At 35.1% G+C, this 21533-nt stretch overlaps 1 long non-coding RNA gene across 1 annotated transcript; it reads left to right on the forward strand.

Moving 5' to 3' along the window:
* The first annotated feature begins 15522 nt into the window (after nt 1–15522).
* On the forward strand, nt 15523–16061 carry LOC147022595 (uncharacterized). The gene is made up of 2 exons (XR_015059675.1): nt 15523–15795; nt 16000–16061. It is a non-coding gene; the product is annotated as an uncharacterized LOC147022595 (long non-coding RNA).
* Nucleotides 16062–21533: the final 5472 nt, after the last annotated feature.

Below are 21533 nucleotides of genomic sequence, written 5' to 3' on the forward strand. Positions count from 1 at the left end.
CAATATGGCGGAATGAACTGCCCACAGTCGCTCGTTGCCCGATTTTTGATTTTCGAAAAAATAATTATTTTATGATTTTTCAAAAATTTCAAAGTCCCGTTGCTGGGCAATGGTGGTGTCCATAGCAACGGTTCTCATTTGAACACAACACGGTCATGGTGTGAACCTACCCACCAAGTTTCATTGAAACAGCCATTGTATTAACGGAGCACTGGACCGAACAGATAGACAGACAAACATATCGATGGAAAAACTGATAAGGGCAGAACAAATTTCAAAAAAATTAAAAAAAAAAAATTTCGACTGGATCGACTACCCAACAAACATATCGACGGAAAAACTAATAATAAGGGTAGAACAAATTTCAAAGATTTCACAAAAAACAACTTTTTTTCGACTGGATCGATTACCCAACAAAAATATCGATGGAAAAACTGATAATAATGGAAGAACAAATTTCAAAATTCAAAAAAAATTTTTCGACTGGATCGACTACCAACTCACAGACAAGCATATCGATGGAAAAACTGATAAGGGGAGAATAAATTTCAAATTAAAAAAAAAAAAACTTTTTCGACTGGATCGACGACCCAACAAAAATATCGACGGAAAACTTACAATAAGGGAAGAACAAATTTCAAATTTCAAAAAAAATTTTTTTTTCGACTTGATCGACTACCCAACATACCATGAACCTACCATACCAGTTTCATGTATACCTGACTCATCGTCTCTGAGATATAACGAACTTCGTTTTTTTATTGTTTTCGACCAGGGTTCATTCAAAGTCGATCTTCTCCGACAGATTTCATTGGATCCGGCTGGAATTTTTGACAATATGGTGGAATGTACTGCCCACAGTCGCTCGTGGCCCGATTTTTGATTTTCGAAAAAATAATTGTTTCATGATTTTTCAAAAATTTCAAAGTCCCGTTGATTGGCAACGGTGGTGTCCATAGAACGGTTCCCATTTGCACACAACTCGGTCATGGTGTGAACCTACCCACCAAGTTTCATCGAAACAACAGAAAGACAAACATATCGATGGAAAAACTGATAAGGGGAGAACAAATTTCAAAATTAAAAAAAAAAAAAACATTTTTCCAATGGATCAACTACCAACTCACAGGCAAGCATATCGACAGAAAAACTGAGAAGGGGAGAACAAATTTCAAATGAAAAAAAAAAACTTTTTCGACTGGATCGACGACCCAACAAAAATATCGACGGAAAAACTGAAAATGGGGAGAACAAATTTCAAAATTAAAAAAAAACAAAACATTTTTCCAATGGATCAACTACCAACTCACAGACAAGAATATCGACGGAAAAACTGATAAGGGGAGAACAAATTTCAAATTTTTTTAAAAAAAAATAACTTTTTTTTTCGACTGGATCGACTACCCAACAAAAATATCGACGGAAAAACTGATAAGGGTAGAACACATTTCAGAATTAAAAAAAAAAACATTTTTCCACTGGATCGACTACCAACTCACAGACAAGCATATCGACGGAAAAACTGATAAGGGGAGAACAAATTTCAAATTAAAAAAAAAAAAACTTTTTCGACTGGATCGACGACCCAACAAAAATATCGATGGAAAAACTTACAATAAGGGAAGAACAAATTTCAAATTTCAAACAAAAAAAAAACATTTTTCCAATGGATCAACTACCAACTCACAGGCAAGCATATCGACAGAAAAACTGAGAAGGGGAGAACAAATTTCAAATGAAAAAAAAAAAAACTTTTTCGACTGGATCGACGACCCAACAAATATATCGACGGAAAAACTGAAAAGGAGAGAACAAATTTCAAAATTTAAAAAAAACAAAACATTTTTCCAATGGATCAACTACCAACTCACAGGCAAGCATATCGACGGAAAAACTGAGAAGGGGAGAACAAATTTCAAATGAAAAAAAAAAAAAACTTTTTCGACTGGATCGACGACCCAACAAAAATATCGATGGAAAAACTGATAATAAGGGAAGAACAAATTTCAAATTAAAAAAAAAAATTTTTTTCGACGAGATCGACTACCCAACATACCATGAACCTTCCATACCAGTTTTATGTATATCTGACTCATGGTCTCTGAGATATAACGCACTTCGTTTTTTTATTGTTTTCAACAGGGTTCATTCAAAGTTTATCTTCTCCGACAGTTTTCATAGGATCCGGCTGGAATTTTTGACAATATGGCAGAATGAACTGCCCACAGTCGCTCGTTGCCCGATTTTTGATTTTCGAAAAAATAATTATTTTATGATTTTTCAAAAATTTCAAAGTCCCGTTGCTGGGCAATGGTGGTGTCCATAGCAACGGTTCTCATTTGAACACAACACGGTCATGGTGTGAACCTACCCACCAAGTTTCATTGAAACAGCCATTGTATTAACGGAGCACTGGACCGAAGAGATAGACAGACAAACATATCGATGGAAAAACTGATAAGGGCAGAACAAATTTCAAAAAAATTAAAAAAAAAAAAATTCGACTGGATCGACTACCCAACAAACATATCGACGGAAAAACTAATAATAAGGGTAGAACAAATTTCAAAGATTTCACAAAAAACAACTTTTTTTCGACTGGATCGATTACCCAACAAAAATATCGATGGAAAAACTGATAATAATGGAAGAACAAATTTCAAAATTAATTTTTTTTTTCGACTGGATCGAATACCAACTCACAGACAAGCATATCGACGGAAAAACTGATAAGGGGAGAACAAATTTCAAAAAAAAAAAAAAAACTTTTTCGACTGGATCGACGACCCAACAAAAATATCGACGGAAAAACTTACAATAAGGGAAGAACAAATTTCAAATTTCAAAAAAAAATTTTTTTCGACTTGATCGACTACCCAACATACCATGAACCTACCATACCAGTTTCATGTATACCTGACTCATCGTCTCTGAGATATAACGAACTTCGTTTTTTTATTGTTTTCGACCAGGGTTCATTCAAAGTCTATCTTCTCCGACAGATTTCATTGGATCCGGCTGGAATTTTTGACAATATGGTGGAATGTACTGCCCACAGTTGCTCGTGGCCCGATTTTTGATTTTTGAAAAAATAATTGTTTCATGATTTTTCAAAAATTTCAAAGTCCCGTTGATTGGCAACGGTGGTGTCCATAGAACGGTTCTCATTTGCACACAACTCGGTTATGGTGTGAACCTACCCACCAAGTTTCATCGAAACAACAGAAAGACAAACATATCGACGGAAAAACTGATAAGGGGAGAACAAATTTCAATTTTTTTTTCAAAAAAATAACTTTTTTTTTCGACTGGATCGACTACCCAACAAAAATATCGACGGAAAAACTGATAAGGGTAGAACACATTTCAAAATTAAAAAAAAACATTTTTCCACTGGATCGACTACCAACTCAGAGACAAGCATATCGACGGAAAAACTGATAAGGGGAGAACAAATTTCAAATTAAAAAAAAAAAAAACTTTTTCGACTGGATCGACGACCCAACAAAAATATCGACGGAAAAACTTACAATAAGGTAAGAACAAATTTCTAATTTCAAAAATTTTTTTTTTTCGACTTGATCGACTACCCAACATACCATGAACCTACCATACCAGTTTCATGTATACCTGACTCATCATCTCTGAGATATAACGAACTTCGTTTTTTTATTGTTTTCGACCAGGGTTCATTCAAAGTCTATCTTCTCCGACAGATTTCATTGGATCCGGCTGGAATTTTTGACAATATGGTGGAATGTACTGCCCACAGTCGCTCGTGGCCCGATTTTTGATTTTCGAAAAAATAATTGTTTCAAGATTTTTCAAAAATTTCAAAGTCCCGTTGATTGGCAACGGTGGTGTCCATAGAACGGTTCTCATTTGCACACAACTCGGTTATGGTGTGAACCTACCCACCAAGTTTCATCGAAACAACAGAAAGACAAACATATCGACGGAAAAACTGATAAGGGGAGAACAAATTTCAAATTTTTTTTCAAAAAAATAACTTTTTTTTTCGACTGGATCGACTACCCAACAAAAATATCGACGGAAAAACTGATAAGGGTAGAACACATTTCAAAATTAAAAAAAAAACATTTTTCCACTGGATCGACTACCAACTCACAGACAAGCATATCGACGGAAAAACTGATAAGGGGAGAACAAATTTCAAATTAAAAAAAAAAAAAACTTTTTCGACTGGATCGACGACCCAACAAAAATATCGACGGAAAAACTTACAATAAGGTAAGAACAAATTTCTAATTTCAAAAAAAAATTTTTTTCGACTTGATCGACTACCCAACATACCATGAACCTACCATACCAGTTTCATGTATACCTGACTCATCATCTCTGAGATATAACGAACTTCGTTTTTTTATTGTTTTCGACCAGGGTTCATTCAAAGTCTATCTTCTCCGACAGATTTCATTGGATCCGGCTGGAATTTTTGACAATATGGTGGAATGTACTGCCCACAGTCGCTCGTGGCCCGATTTTTGATTTTCGAAAAAATAAGTTTTTTATGATATTTCAAAATTTTCAAAGTCCTGTTGATAGGCAACGGTGGTGTCCATAGCATCGGTTCTCATTTGCACACAACTCGGTCATGGTGTGAACCTACCCACCAAGTTTCATCGAAACAGTCATTGTATTAACGTAGCACTGGACCGAACAGATAGACAGACAAATAGATAGACAGATGGAAAAACTGATAAGGTGAGAACAAATTTCGAAAAAATTGAAGAAAATTTTTTTTTTCAACTGGATCGATAACCCAACAAAAATATCTACGGAAAAACTGATAATTCGGGAAGAACAAATTTCAAATTAAAAAAAAAAATTCGACTGGATGGACTACCCAACAGACAGACAAACATATCGAGGGAAAAACTGATAAGGTGAGAACAAATTTCAAAAAAATTGAAGAAAATTTTTTTTTTCGACTGGATCGATAACCCAAACAAAAATATCTACGGAAAAACTGATAATAAGGGAAGAACAAATTTCAAAATTTAATTTTTTTTTTCGACTGGATCGACGACCCAACAGACAGACAAGCATATCGACGGAAAAAGTGATAATGAGGGTGGAACAAATTTCAAAAATTAAAAAAAAAAAAATTTTCAACTCGATCGACAACCCAACAGACAGACAAACATCGATGGAAAAACTGATAATACAGGGAAATCAAATTAAAAAAATAAAAAATAAAAAATTTTCGACTGGATCGACGACCCAACATACCATGAACCTACCATACCAGTTTCATGTATATCTGACTCATACTCTCTGAGATATAATAAACTTCGTTTTTTTATTGTTTTTGACCAAGGTTCATTCAAAGTCTATCTTCTCCGGCAGTTTTCATAGCATTCGGCTGGAAATTTTTGACAATTTGGCGGAATATACTGCCCACAGGTGCTCCTGGCCCGATTTTTGATTTTCGAAAAAATAATTTTTTTATGATTTTTCAAAAATTTCAAAGTCCCGTTGCTAGGCAACGGTGGTGTCCATAGCAACGGTACTCATTTGAACACAACTTGGTCATGGAATGAACCTCGCCACCAAGTTTCATCGAAATCGCCATTGTATTAGGGGAGCACTGGACCGAACAGATAGACAGACAAACATTTCGACGGAAAAACTGATAAGGGCAGAAAAACTTCAAAAAATTTAAAAAAAAAATAAGGTTTTTTTCGACTGGATCGACTATCCAATAAACATATCGACGGAAAAACTGATAATAAGATGAGAACAAATTTCAAGAATTAAAAAAAAAACGTTTTTTTCGACTGGATCGACGACCCAACATAAATATCGACCGAAAAACTGATATAAGTGGAGAACAAATTTCAAAAATTAAAAAATAATATTTTTTCGACTGGATCGACAACGCACCAAACATACCGACGGAAAACGGATTATAAGGGTAGAACGAATTAGAAAAAAAAAATTTCGACTGGATCGACGACCCAACTTACCATGAACCTGCCATACCAGTTTCATATATATCTGAGTCATCGTCTCTGAGATATAACGAACTTCGTTTTTTTATTGTTTTCGACCAGGGTTCATTCAAAGTCGATCTTCTCAGACGGTTTTCATAGGATCCGGCTGGAATTTTTGACAATATGGCGAAATGTACTGCCCACAGTCGCACGTGGCCCCATTTTTGATTTTCGAAAAAATAATTGTTTTATGATTTTTCAAATATTTCAAAATCCCGTTGCTTGGCAACGGTGGCGTCCATAGCAACGGTTCTCATTTGCACACAACTCGGTCATGGTGTGAACCTACCCACCAAGTTTCATCGAAACGGCCATTGTATTAACGGAACACTGGACCGAACAGATAGACAGACAAACATATCGATGGAAAAACTGATAAGGGCAGAACAAATTTCCAAAAAAAAAAAAAAAAATTTCGACTGGATCGACTACCCAACAAACATATCGATGGAAAAACTGATAAGGGTAGAACAAATTTCAAAGATTTCACAAAAAACAACTTTTTTTTCGACTGGATCGATTCCCCAACAAAAATATCGATGGAAAAACTGATAATAATGGGAGAACAAATTTCAAAATTTAAATTTTTTTTTTCGACTGGATCGACGACCCAACAGACAGACAAGCATATCGACGGAAAAACTGATAAGGGTAGAACAAATTTCAATTTTTTTTTAAACTTTTTTTTTCGACTGGATCGACGACCCAACAAAAATATCGATGGAAAAACTGATAATAAGGGAAGAACAAATTTCAAATTAAAAAAAAAAATTTTTTCGACGAGATCGACTACCCAACATACCATGAACCTACCATACCAGTTTCATGTTTATCTGACTCATGGTCTCTGAGATATAACGCACTTCGTTTTTTTATTGTTTTCAACAGGGTTCATTCAAAGTTTATCTTCTCCGACAGTTTTCATAGGATCCGGATGGAATTTTTGACAATATGGCGGAATGAACTGCCCACAGTCGCTCGTTTCCCGATTTTTGATTTTCGAAAAAATAATTATTTTATGATTTTTCAAAAATTTCAAAGTCCCGTTGCTAGGCAATGGTGGTGTCCATAGCAACGGTTCTCATTTGAACACAACTCGGTCATGGTGTGAACCTACCCACCAAGTTTCATTGAAACAGCCATTGTATTAACGGAGCACTGGACCGAACAGATAGACAGATAAACATATCGATGGAAAAACTGATAAGGGCAGAACAAATTTCAAAAAAATAAAAAAAAAAATTCGACTGGATCGACTACCCAACAAACATATCGACGGAAAAACTAATAATAAGGGGAGAACAAATTTCAAAGATTTCACAAAAAACAACTTTTTTCGACTGGATCGATTACCCAACAAAAATATCGATGGAAAAACTGATAATAATGGAAGAACAAATTTCAAAATTAAATTTTTTTTTTCGACTGGATCGAATACCAACTCACAGACAAGCATATCGACGGAAAAACTGATAAGGGGAGAACAAATTTCAAAAAAAAAAAAAAACTTTTTCGACTGGATCGACGACCCAACAAAAATATCGACGGAAAAACTTACAATAAGGGAAGAACAAATTTCAAATTTCAAATTTTTTTTTTTCGACTTGATCGACTACCCAACATACCATGAACCTACCATACCAGTTTCATGTATACCTGACTCATCGTCTCTGAGATATAACGAACTTCGTTTTTTTATTGTTTTCGACCAGGGTTCATTCAAAGTCTATCTTCTCCGACAGATTTCATTGGATCCGGCTGGAATTTTTGACAATATGGTGGAATGTACTGCCCACAGTTGCTCGTGGCCCGATTTTTGATTTTCGAAAAAATAACTGTTTCATGATTTTTCAAAAATTTCAAAGTCCCGTTGATTGGCAATGGTGGTGTCCATAGCAACGGTTCTCATTTGCACACAACTCGGTCATAGTGTGAACCTACCCACCAAGTTTCATTGAAACAACAGAAAGACAAACATATCGACGGAAAAACTGATAAGGGGACAACACATTTCAAAATTAAAAAAAAAAAAACATTTTTCCACTGGATCGACTTCCAACTCACAGACAAGCATATCGACGGAAAAACTGATAAGGGGAGAACAAATTTCAAATTAAAAAAAAAAAAAACTTTTTCGACTGGATCGACGACCCAACAAAAATATCGACGGAAAAACTTACAATAAGGGAAGAACAAATTTCAAATTTCAAAAAAAAAATGTTTTCGACTTGATCGACTACCCAACATACCATGAACCTACCATACCAGTTTCATGTATTCCTGACTCATCATCTCTGAGATATAACGAACTTCGTTTTTTTATTGTTTTCGACCAGGGTTCATTCAAAGTCTATCTTCTCCGACAGATTTCATTGGATCCGGCTGGAATTTTTGACAATATGGTGGAATGTACTGCCCACAGTCGCTCGTGGCCCGATTTTTGATTTTCGAAAAAATAATTGTTTCAAGATTTTTCAAAAATTTCAAATTCCCGTTGCTTGGCAACGGTGGTGTCCATAGAACGGTTCTCATTTGCACACAACTCGGTCATGGTTTGAACCTACCCACCAAGTTTCATCGAAGCAGTCATTGTATTAACGTAGCACTGGACCGAACAGATAGACAGACAAATAGATAGACAGATGGAAAAACTGATAAGGTGAGAACAAATTTCGAAAATATTGAAGAAAAATTTTTTTTTTTCAACTGGATCGATAACCCAACAAAAATATCTACGGAAAAACTGATAATTCGGGAAGAACAAATTTCAAATTAAAAAAAAAATTCGACTGGATTGACTACCCAACAGACAGACAAACATATCGAGGGAAAAACTGATAAGGTGAGAACAAATTTCAAAAAAATTGAAGAAAATTTTTTTTTTCGACTGGATCGATAACCCAACACAAATATCGACGGAAAAACTGATAATAAGGGAAGAACAAATTTCAAAATTTAATTTTTTTTTTCGACTGGATCGACGACCCAACAGACAGACAAGCATATCGACGGAAAAAGTGATAATGAGGGTGGAACAAATTTCAAAAATTAAAAAAAAAAAAAATTTTCAACTCGATCGACAACCCAACAGACAGACAAACATCGATGGAAAAACTGATAATACAGGGAAAACAAATTAAAAAATTTAAAAAAAAAATTTTCGACTGGATCGACGACCCAACATACCATGAACCTACCATACCAGTTTCATGTATATCTGATTCATACTCTCTGAGATATAATAAACTTCGTTTTTTTATTGTTTTTGACCAAGGTTCATTCAAAGTCTATCTTCTCCGGCAGTTTTCATAGCATTCGGCTGGAAATTTTTGACAATTTGGCGGAATGTACTGCCCACAGGTGCTCCTGGCCCGATTTTTGATTTTCGAAAAAATAATTTTTTTTATGATTTTTCAAAAATTTCAAAGTCCCGTTGCTAGGCAACGGTGGTGTCCATAGCAACGGTACTCATTTGAACACAACGTGGTCATGGAATGAACCTCCCCACCAAGTTTCATCGAAATCGCCATTGTATTAGGGGAGCACTGGACCGAACAGATAGACAGACAAACATTTCGACGGAAAAACTGATAAGGGCAGAAAAATTTCAAAAAAATTAAAAAAAAATAAGGTTTTTTTCGACTGGATCGACTACCCAATAAACATATCGACGGAAAAACTGATAATAAGATGAGAACAAATTTCAAGAATTAAAAAAAAAACGTTTTTTTCGACTGGATCGACTACCCAACATAAATATCGACCGAAAAACTGATATAAGTGGAGAACAAATTTCAAAAGTTAAAAAAATATATTTTTTCGACTGGATCGACAACCCACCAAACATACCGACGGAAAACGGATTATAAGGGTAGAACGAATTAGAAAAAAAAAATTTCGACTGGATCGACTACCCAACTTACCATGAACCTGCCATACCAGTTTCATATATATCTGAGTCATCGTCTCTGAGATATAACGAACTTCGTTTTTTTATTGTTTTCGACCAGGGTTCATTCAAAGTCGATCTTCTCAGACAGTTTTCATAGGATCCGGCTGGAATTTTTGACAATATGGCGGAATGTACTGCCCACAGTCGCACGTGGCCCGATTTTTGATTTTCGAAAAAATAATTGTTTTATGATTTTTCAAATATTTCAAAATCCCGTTGCTTGGCAACGGTGGCGTCCATAGCAACGGTTCTCATTTGCACACAACTCGGTCATGGTGTGAACCTACCCACCAAGTTTCATCGAAACGGCCATTGTATTAACGGAACACTGGACTGAACAGATAGACAGACAAACATATCGATGGAAAAACTGATAAGGGCAGAACAAATTTCAAAAAAAAAAAAAAAAAATTTCGACTGGATCGACTACCCAACAAATATATCGATGGAAAAACTGATAAGGGTAGAACAAATTTCAAAGATTTCACAAAAAAACAACTTTTTTTTCGACTGGATCGATTCCCCAACAAAAATATCGATGGAAAAACTGATAATAATGGTAGAACAAATTTCAAAATTTAAATTTTTTTTTTCGACTGGATCGACGACCCAACAGACAGACAAGCATATCGACGGAAAAACTGATAAGGGTAGAACAAATTTCAATTTTTTTTTAAACTTTTTTTGTCGACTGGATCGACTACCCAACAAAAATATCGATGGAAAAACTGATAATAAGGGAAGAACAAATTTCAAATTAAAAAAAAAAATTTTTTCGACGAGATCGACTACCCAACATACCATGAACCTACCATACCAGTTTCATGTTTATCTGACTCATGGTCTCTGAGATATAACGCACTTCGTTTTTTTATTGTTTTCAACAGGGTTCATTCAAAGTTTATCTTCTCCGACAGTTTTCATAGGATCCGGATGGAATTTTTGACAATATGGCGGAATGAACTGCCCACAGTCGCTCGTTTCCCGATTTTTGATTTTCGAAAAAATAATTATTTTATGATTTTTCAAAAATTTCAAAGTCCCGTTGCTAGGCAATGGTGGTGTCCATAGCAACGGTTCTCATTTGAACACAACACGCTCATGGTGTGAACCTACCCACCAAGTTTCATTGAAACAGCCATTGTATTAACGGAGCACTGGACCGAACAGATAGACAGACAAACATATCGATGGAAAAACTGATAAGGGCAGAACAAATTTCAAAAAAAAAAAAAAAAAATTCGACTGGATCGACTACCCAACAAACATATCGACGGAAAAACTAATAATAAGGGGAGAACAAATTTCAAAGATTTCACAAAAAACAACTTTTTTTCGACTGGATCGATTACCCAACAAAAATATCGATGGAAAAACTGATAATAATGGAAGAACAAATTTCAAAATTAAATTTTTTTTTTCGACTGGATCGAATACCAACTCACAGACAAGCATATCGACGGAAAAACTGATAAGGGGAGAACAAATTTCAAAAAAAAAAAAAAAACTTTTTCGACTGGATCGACGACCCAACAAAAATATCGACGGAAAAACTTACAATAAGGGAAGAACAAATTTCAAATTTCAATTTTTTTTTTTTTCGACTTGATCGACTACCCAACATACCATGAACCTACCATACCAGTTTCATGTATACCTGACTCATCGTCTCTGAGATATAACGAACTTCGTTTTTTATTGTTTTCGACCAGGGTTCATTCAAAGTCTATCTTCTCCGACAGATTTCATTGGATCCGGCTGGAATTTTTGACAATATGGTGGAATGTACTGCCCACAGTTGCTCGTGGCCCGATTTTTGATTTTCGAAAAAATAATTGTTTCATGATTTTTCAAAAATTTCAAAGTCCCGTTGATTGGCAATGGTGGTGTCCATAGCAACGGTTCTCATTTGCACACAACTCGGTCATAGTGTGAACCTACCCACCAAGTTTCATTGAAACAACAGAAAGACAAACATATCGACGGAAAAACTGATAAGGGGAGAACACATTTCAAAATTAAAAAAAAAAAAAACATTTTTCCACTGGATCGACTACCAACTCACAGACAAGCATATCGACGGAAAAACTGATAAGGGGAGAACAAATTTCAAAAAAAAAAAAAAAAAACTTTTTCGACTGGATCGACGACCCAACAAAAATATCGACGGAAAAACTTACAATAAGGGAAGAACAAATTTCAAATTTCAAAAAAAAATGTTTTCGACTTGATCGACTACCCAACATACCATGAACCTACCATACCAGTTTCATGTATACCTGACTCATCATCTCTGAGATATAACGAACTTCGTTTTTTTATTGTTTTCGACCAGGGTTCATTCAAAGTCTATCTTCTCCGACAGATTTCATTGGATCCGGCTGGAATTTTTGACAATATGGTGGAATGTACTGCCCACAGTCGCTCGTGGCCCGATTTTTGATTTTTGAAAAAATAATTGTTTCATGATTTTTCAAAAATTTCAAAGTCCCGTTGATTGGCAATGGTGGTGTCCATGGAAGGGTTCTCATTTGCACACAACTCGGTCATAGTGTGAACCTACCCACCAAGTTTCATCGAAACAACAGAAAGACAAGCATATCAGTAGGGTAAGAATACTGATTCTGGCTCACTTTTCCCCATGTAAATGAATGGGGGATTTTCAGCGATTCATATTTTTTTCCCTAAAAATAAATCCCCTTTTTATCCCAAGGTATATTTATTTGTCTCCCCTTTTAACTTGGAGGTTGAACCTCATTGAATTGAACACCTGGGGGTTGAACAGCTCACTCATTGAACCTATAAAGATTTGTTCATTCTCAAATTCCTTCAATAGTTTAATTTTCTTTGCACAATAATCCCCATCTAAAATATTGACAAACAAAACATTTGAATCTTTATATTTTTTAAGATACCCCTTTTGTGCCATTACAAAATGATAAACTTCTCTTAATGCTCTTGTTTGACCACCTCCTGAGCCACAGGTTATTTTTTGTTAAGCCCCGCCCACTTTTCTTTAAGCCCCGCCCACTTTTGTTAAGCCCCGCCCACTTTCCATAAGGTGTTCAATAAGCCCCGCCCACTTTTCTTTAAGCCCCGCCCACTTTTGCTAAGCCCCGCCCACTTTTGCTAAGCTCCGCCCACTTTTCTTATGGTATTTTTTCTAAGCCACGCCCACTTTTGCTAAGCCCCGCCCACTTTTGCTAAGCTCCGCCCACTTTTCATAAGGTATTTTTCTAAGCCACGCCCACTTTTCCTAAGCCCCACCCACTTTTGCTAAGCTCCGCCCACTTTTCATAAGGTATTTTTTCTAAGCCACGCCCACTTTTCCTAAGCCCCGCCCACTTTTGCTAAGCTCCGCCCACTTTTCATAAGGTATTTTTCTAAGCCACGCCCACTTTTCCTAAGCCCCGCCCACTTTTGCTAAGCTCCACCCACTTTTCATAAGGTATTTTTTTCTAAGCCACGCCCACTTTTCCTAAGCCCCGCCCACTTTTGCTAAGCTCCGCCCACTTTTCATAAGGTATTTTTTCTAAGCCACGCCCACTTTTCCTAAGCCCCGCCCACTTTTGCTAAGCTCCGCCCACTTTTCATAAGGTATTTTTTCTAAGCCACGCCCACTTTTTCTAAGCCCCGCCCACTTTTGCTAAGCTCCGCCCACTTTTCATAAGGCATTTTTTTCTAAGCCACGCCCACTTTTCCTAAGCTCCGCCTACTTTTGCTAAGCCCCGCCCACTCTTACATCATTTCCAGTTCATCTCTGACTCACAAAGAAATCACTAGAAAATTACAGGATGTTATGGTTTTGAAAAATTTCCTAATGAAGGCTTGCCTAGGCTTGCCCAGGGAATTTCCAAAGGAAACCACACCCACCAGTCTTTCTCTATAAAAGCTTCAAACCCAGGCTCCATTTTAAACATTTGTTTTTGCTGGCAATGGTGTTCTGTGTGCTTGTCTCGAACTCTCTGTCTTCTATGGAACTAAACCTTCAAGTTGATGAACTGGATTCAAACCTCTTATCCATTGAGGTAAGATTTTATTTTCCTATTTTTAGTTCCTTTTAAACATCGACTCGTTTAATAATTAAATAACTTAATTAATACATTATTATTTTCTCTCACAGGAAATTGTGTCTGAAATACGAAATGAAAATACTGCTTTTGCTACAACTTGGGGGGAAATTGTTGGCTTGGTTGAAGACCTTATGAGCGACCAAGACCTTGAGTGGGATGACTTTGGTGTTCCTTGGAACTCTCTGTCTTGTATGGAACTAAACCTTCAAGTTGATGAACTGGATTCAAACCTCTTATCCATTGAGGTAAGATTTTATTTTCCTATTTTTAGTTCCTTTTAAACATCGACTCGTTTAATAATTAAATAACTTAATTAATACATTATTATTTTCTCTCACAGGAAATTGTGTCTGAAATACGAAATGAAAATACTGCTTTTGCTACAACTTGGGGGAAATTGTTGGCTTGGTTGAAGACCTTATGAGCGACCAAGACCCACAGAACGAGTTCGTCCTTGATGACCCAACCAAAGAGTTATACCTTGGAGACCAGCAAAATCCTGAAAAAGAGTTTTACAGCAATAGTACTCATTGTGAGTTATCAAGACAATACCCACTGAACAAGTTATACCTTGATGAGCCAGAATACAAGTTTTACCTTGGAGACTCACAAATTTTGAAAAAATCAGTAAATGAGTTCTGCCTTGATGGTTTAAATAACTACCTTGGAGACTCAGGAAAAGGGTTCTGCCAAGATGGTTCTAAATATGGGGCCTACCTTGGAGACTCACAAATTTTGAAAAAATCAGTAAATGAGTTCTGCCTTGATGGTTTAAATAACTACCTTGGAGACTCAGGAAAAGGGTTCTGCCAAGATGGTTCTAAATATGGGGCCTACCTTGGAGACTCACAAATTTTGAAAAAATCAGTAAATGAGTTCTGCCTTGATGGTTTAAATAACTACCTTGGAGACTCAGGAAAAGGGTTCTGCCAAGATGGTTCTAAATATGGGTCCTACCTTGGAGACTCACAAATTTTGAAAAAATCAGTAAATGAGTTATCCTTAAGAGACTTTGTAAGTTGGTTTTACTTTGAATACTTGAAATGTGGGTTCTGGATTGATAACTCACAATGTGATACATATCTTGGAAACTCAACGGGAATGTGGTTATACCTTGAAGACTTGGAAAGTTGGGTTTATGTTGGACACTTGAAACTTTTTTGGGGGCTTTTATTTATTTATTTATTTATTTATTATTATTATTATTTTATTTATTTATATTTTGGAGACTTTTGGAGTTGCTATCACTCTTTGGGATCTAAACCTATCGATGTAGTTCTTTGTCGGATGGTGCTTGATGGGAGCAAGATCAAGAAAGTTCTGGGAAGAAAGTGCAGGCTTACTCCCTCTTTCTATGTCATCAAACCTGAAAGCCTTAAAAGACAGAATTGGAAGAAGAGAAAAAAAAAAAACGAAAAATATATATATATATATATATATATATATATATATATATATATATATATATATATATATATATATATATATATATATAGGTGGAAATCTCATTTTGAAAAAGACTGTGTTGGGTGAGGATTGAGTTGGGGTTGAGATTTTGAATGTGAGGGTTGGGGTTGAGATTTTGAATGTGAGGGTTGGGACACACACACATACACATCAACAAACAAAAGTTAAGCCTTGACTATTCAGTTGAGGATTCTGTGTTTGAGGTTCACAGATCTAAGAACGTCCCCCTTGACACACATTATATACTGTTATACACCTCGGACTTGGCCCTCGAGTGTCCACAACGGTGTATAGTAGGAGGGAGTGAAGCGCCAACCTATTGCTCCCATTGCACACACACACACACACACACACACACAAACAAAAGTTAAGCCTTGACTATTCAGTTGAGGATTCTGTGTTTGGGGTTCACAGATGTAAGAACGTCCACCCCTTGACACACATTATATACTGTTATACACCTCGGATTTGGCCTCGAGTGTCCACAAAGGTGTATTATCTGCTTAGTTTTGTCTTTTGTAATTCCTGTGAATAAAATGAACCTAAAATCTCTTCCCCTTCCAAATCATATATTTTATAAGTCCAAGGAACTGTATCTATTACATCAACAATTTTAAAAAGTCCTTTCGTCCATCGTTCAGTAAAACCCTTTTCAAAATGAGATTTCCACCTATATATTCTTACGATATCACCAACTTTGAACTTAGGTTTTCTGACATTAATCTCTTTTTCATATTTTAATTTTGTAAATGTTTCTGATGGCTTCATATTCGTTGACGTGTGAATCGTGTCATTATACTTATCCACAATATCCTGAATAAAAGATGACCATTGTTGTGAACCGAGTTGTGTGAATTTTTTATATAGTCTCTCTTTTAAGGTACGATTAAAACGTTCAACAACAACTGCCTTCCCTTCATTAAAGGTACTGTATAATGTAATACTGTTATTTTTTAGAAAATTCATAAATGTCTTGTTATAAAACTCTCTACCCTCATCAGTCCACAATTTCTTAGGTTTTCTCTTACTTTTATTAAATATCTGTTGAAAAGCTAACATAAGAGTATTACCTGTTTTGTTTTTTAAAGGGACAACCCACGCATATCTACTCCTCAAATCAATAACGGTTAAAGCATACTTGTACCCCTTATCATTATTGAGTTCAATCAAATCAGCAGACCAGATATAATCAACTTCCTTGGAATAAACTTTCCTTCTCTGAAACTTTGTGAATATTGGTTTATGTAATTCATCAGCTAATTGCTCTTCAGTCTTAATGGCATCATTAGAGCCTATAAGTTTTTGAATTTCCAAGTCCAAGTTTCAATTTAGCACTAATCATCTTCTTCACGATGAACCTATCAACTTTTTCTCTCAAGGTTGGATTTTGTATCAGAGACAAATTATACAACATTTCTCTATCAGCTTCATGCTTTTCTTCCAACGTTGTGGTATTCCCATAATCAATATCGTGTCTCATGCACACTTCATCAACTCTATTGATTGGTTTACTCCAGGATTTAGGATTGTCTGCCTCATCTAATCTTTTATCTAAGTTTGTGCCTGGACCACAGAAAGAATACCCTGGAAGATGTAATTCCCCTGGTATTCCAGTAGTTGTAAATTTACTTCCTGATAAAAACTTTTGTATATCTCCTCCGAGTTTGTGTTTGGAGATAAATTGATTTTTTTGAACCACACACCGAACATATACCTTTTTGTATAACCCTGTTATTTTTACTTTTAATATATGAAATATTTTTAGTATTAGTTTTCTTTTTACATTTGAGACAATAACTCATTTATTTATGAGAAAAATTCCTGCAGAGTGCAAAAACCTTTTTAGTTTCCAACATGCACATTTGAATCTTAATTTTTAAAACATAAAGAATCCTTAGAAATGCCTTCACTCTCTCCTCCATTTATTTAAGAAAAAACTTGAATTAAAATGAATAGCTTGACGATGCTAATAGTTTTGTTGAAAGTATTGCAAATAGACTTGTTAATTCTTTGTATTCCTCCTCGGTGGGTTGAGTTATTTTCTGTAATACCTCTATTCTTTTTTGAATCTCACTGGTTTCCATACTATAATATTTATTTATTCTCTCTCTTTCCTCCCTCTCTCTCTCTTCTCTTTTTCCTCCTTCTCTTTCTTCTCCCTCTCCTCCTTCTCTCTCTTCTCTCTTTCCTCCTTCTCTTTCTTCTCTCTTTCCTCCTTCTCTCTCTTCTCCTTTTCCTCCTTCTCTTTCTTCTCCCTCTCTCTCTTCTCTCTTTCCTCCCTCTCTCTATTCTCTCTTTCCTCCTTCTCTCTCTTCTCCTTTTCCTCCTCTGCCCTCTCTTCTTCAACTCCTTCCTCATCCCTTACTATCCTTGAATCGTTTACACCACATAGAATATTATACATATATTCGTCAGGTTTTCTTGTTATTCCTGTATCCAAAATAATTTTTTTACAACAGGAAACCAATAAAATTTCTTTTGAATTTCTAAAAGAGCCTTACCTTTTCTTAACCTTATAATTTTTTCATTATTTAACATTCTAATTAAATCTAAAGTTGTCGGTTTATCAACATCAGCATAATGCCAATCTTTTATTGAAAATACCTCATTCTTATGTTGTAGAACATATTTATTAAAATACCGAATACCCTTTTCTTGAAGGTATGCTTGGACACAGAAATGATAATTTTCTTGAAGCCTTCTTGCTGTCATTTATGTATTAGAAATATATGTTAGAATAATATTATGGCACGAAACACCTCCCCATCTTCCCATAGTTAAATCATTTTGTATTTCCTTACTTATTATATATAATCCTGTTTTTTCTGTTTTCATGAGATAAACAAGGGCAAAACCATTATTATATTTACCCTTATTAAATTCTTTTATTTGTTGTTTACTAATCGTGGCTCCACAAAACTCATTCTCGATACCAAGTGGATAATATTCTTCCTTACGAGACTGATTTAATTGTTCCAGGTCTTCGAGGTTAATTTTAAATGACCAATTATACCCTAAATCATTCATATCATACCCCCATTGTTCTATTCTCATACAAACGATACGCCCTTCTTTATAAAAATTTATTTTAATTCGAACTGTGAATTCTGTATGACCTGGAGATAATATCAACACTTCTGTATCTTTAGAATACACAGCCGTTTTATTTAAGTATATATATTGTGATAAATCGCTTAATCTCACCAAGTCATTCGCGTCAGTCGGGCTTGGATAATTTTTTAATTTATAAGCATTTTTCATGTTAATATTTTTGTTTATATTATATTTATGTCGTTCAGCCTGTGCCTTTGTGTAATAATTTGATAAATCAATATCCAGTTCTTGAGATACACCAAAGATAGAACCATCTTTACCAACATAAGTCATTTATATTAGATTAAAAATAATATCATAAAATTTTTTATTTTTGTTGAGTTGAAATAACACATATAGACATAATTGACCACAACACTTGGAATTTAATTCTTGGACTTGAAATGTTTGATAAACACCATTCTGTAAGAATTTTATGACTTCAACAGGTGGTGGAAGACCAAAACTATCAAAATAATATTTGTCTTGACTATTAAAAATACAAACCCAATGAGAACCGTTCCCATCATTATCTTCTAAGTTCATAATAATATTCTTTGTATGTTTCGACACATTTGTTAATTCATCTCTCATACAAATAACCACATTATGAATTTTTAATTTCTTACAATATTTGGCAAGTTGTAAATTTGATGTTGTATTCTTTCCAAATTCTTTCAACCACTCATCAATGCTCATTTATTTATTAGAAAGATATAATCCATTACCTCTTTTCGTTAATTTTACACCTGCTTGTGCTATAGAAGAAAGCATATCTCCAACTAACAATCTCGCTTTATCAGGCAGACCTTCAAGTTTTTCAGCAAAATCTACAATTACACCACTTCCACTAATTTGTTTCTCCAACTCTTTGTTATGTCTTTCCAATTCTTTTTGAGCCTGGAGTTGAGCCTTCCTTTCGTTGGCAGTTTTGACCGCTGTTGAAATACCACCCGTCAATGCTCCAACCGCACTTAAACCAGCAAATAAAGGAATTAGAAATGGGAGAAATCCTCCACTCGTCTCTCTTATTGAATATTTTTTCAACATTGGTTTTGTCATTTTAATTTTAAGTGAGCCAGTGTCATTCAAGATTTTAACCTGTTCTCTTGTGAGCAAAACATCAATTCTTACTGCTCCTTTTCTCTGAATTGTATTAACGTTAATCGTACAAGGCTTTTGATTTTGAACACAAGATGATAGTTTATGAAGATTGATTTGATTAACATATACCCCAGTTGGTACTTTGCCACTCATTTATTTAACAAAAAATTATGTGAGACTAATCATCACACCATTATCTGTATTAATCTGCAATTCTGTTTCTTCCAAAAGCAAACAATATGTATCAACTTCTTCACTCTCTCCTCTTTCAATGTATAGGGAAGTATCCACTCGATTAGACTTTATAGTTTCTTTTTGAGCGCTCAGGTCAAACGTATAGATTGTATACAAACTTTTAAATGCTGTCATATCCAAAATAGGTTCTTTATTTCCATTACTTTCACACACCTTTTGGTAAGACTTGTATGCTTCAGCAAAATCATTTTTTCCCAATTAATTTCCAATCTATCTCGTGGATAAAATGTTCCATCTAGAGAAACGCGAAGTTGTTTCACCTTAGCATTATCACTCAATGCATTATTCTTATCAGTCGCAGTATCACCATCTGGCTTTTTAAAAATCATCCACAGATATCGTGGCTTTCCTTCCAGAACACCCAAATTCCACGTGTAAGTAGTTTGATTGAGTTTAACGTGTTGACATCTTCTTTTGAGGTATGATACACTGAGTGGTTTCTTTGAGTTAAGTCTTCGATTCAACATCTCTTCTGTTTTAAGATTAGGAGTATATTCACTGATATACCAACTCATCTCCTCAATTACAAATTTATTCTGATCACCAAAAGCATTACCAACACCAAAAAGCAATCTATTTTCATTATCATTCCTTTGTAGTTGAAATCTAATTTTAAGACCATACAGAACTTTATCATAATCACAAAATCCAAATATACCTTTAAGAGGAACTGCCACAGTAAAACTATTTTCTGCTTTTGTATCATCATTATACATTCCTTTCCTTTGAATATATCCAGGGTCTGTGTTTGTTCCCGTTGACATATCAGGAATAAAACCTTCGACAGACCCCTTTCCCATTCTATCACTGAATGTATAGAGTGTAAATTTCATCATTTCAGATACAGCAGAGACATAATCAACCGCTTCAACTTCTTGTGTTCCAATATACAATCGCACACTATCAAACATTTTCCAGAAGAAATCATTTACAAGTGTAGCGTTTGTGTTATTCCCAGCCTTAGTGAATTTAAATTTACACAACAAGAAACTTTCGGAGAGATTCAAATAGGTTTGTTGATTATTTATTTCAAAACTTTTTGTACCATTTGTATTCCAGTCTGTTCCAGTTATTGCATTTACCTTGAAGTAATCTTCTTTTTTAGTGGAGTTTGAGATAATAATAGTATCATCCAAATCATAGATACTATCAATTGCTTCCATACTTGTATTTATTTAGGAAAAAAGATGTTAAAACTTTTGAAACCCTGATCCAAGTATTTGAATTATTTTCTGTCGTTCTTGGGGGACAACTGAGTTTTACCTTTCTTAATTTCTTTTATTGCTTGTAATTTATGAGATTCTTTCTGAGCATCTTTTATACTCTTTACAGCACCTGCTACATTTCCCACAGCAGAAGCAGTTGAACCAATTAGGTCTTTATGTTTAAGAATAGTTGAACCAATACCCATGAGAGTATCAATTATCCCATCTCCTCTAAATTGATGTCCAACACCCCTTTGTCTCTTAGGTTTATAGTATCCTCTACCAAGATACATACCTTCACCCTTGTAGTACGGGGAAAGGAACATCCCATCCCCTGTAATTATTTTATATTTTCCCAACTCGTGCT

Source organism: Eptatretus burgeri, chromosome 7, assembly GCF_056783735.1.
Source record: "Eptatretus burgeri isolate ZD-2024b chromosome 7, Ebu_testis_v1, whole genome shotgun sequence".
Taxonomy (NCBI): domain Eukaryota; kingdom Metazoa; phylum Chordata; class Myxini; order Myxiniformes; family Myxinidae; genus Eptatretus; species Eptatretus burgeri.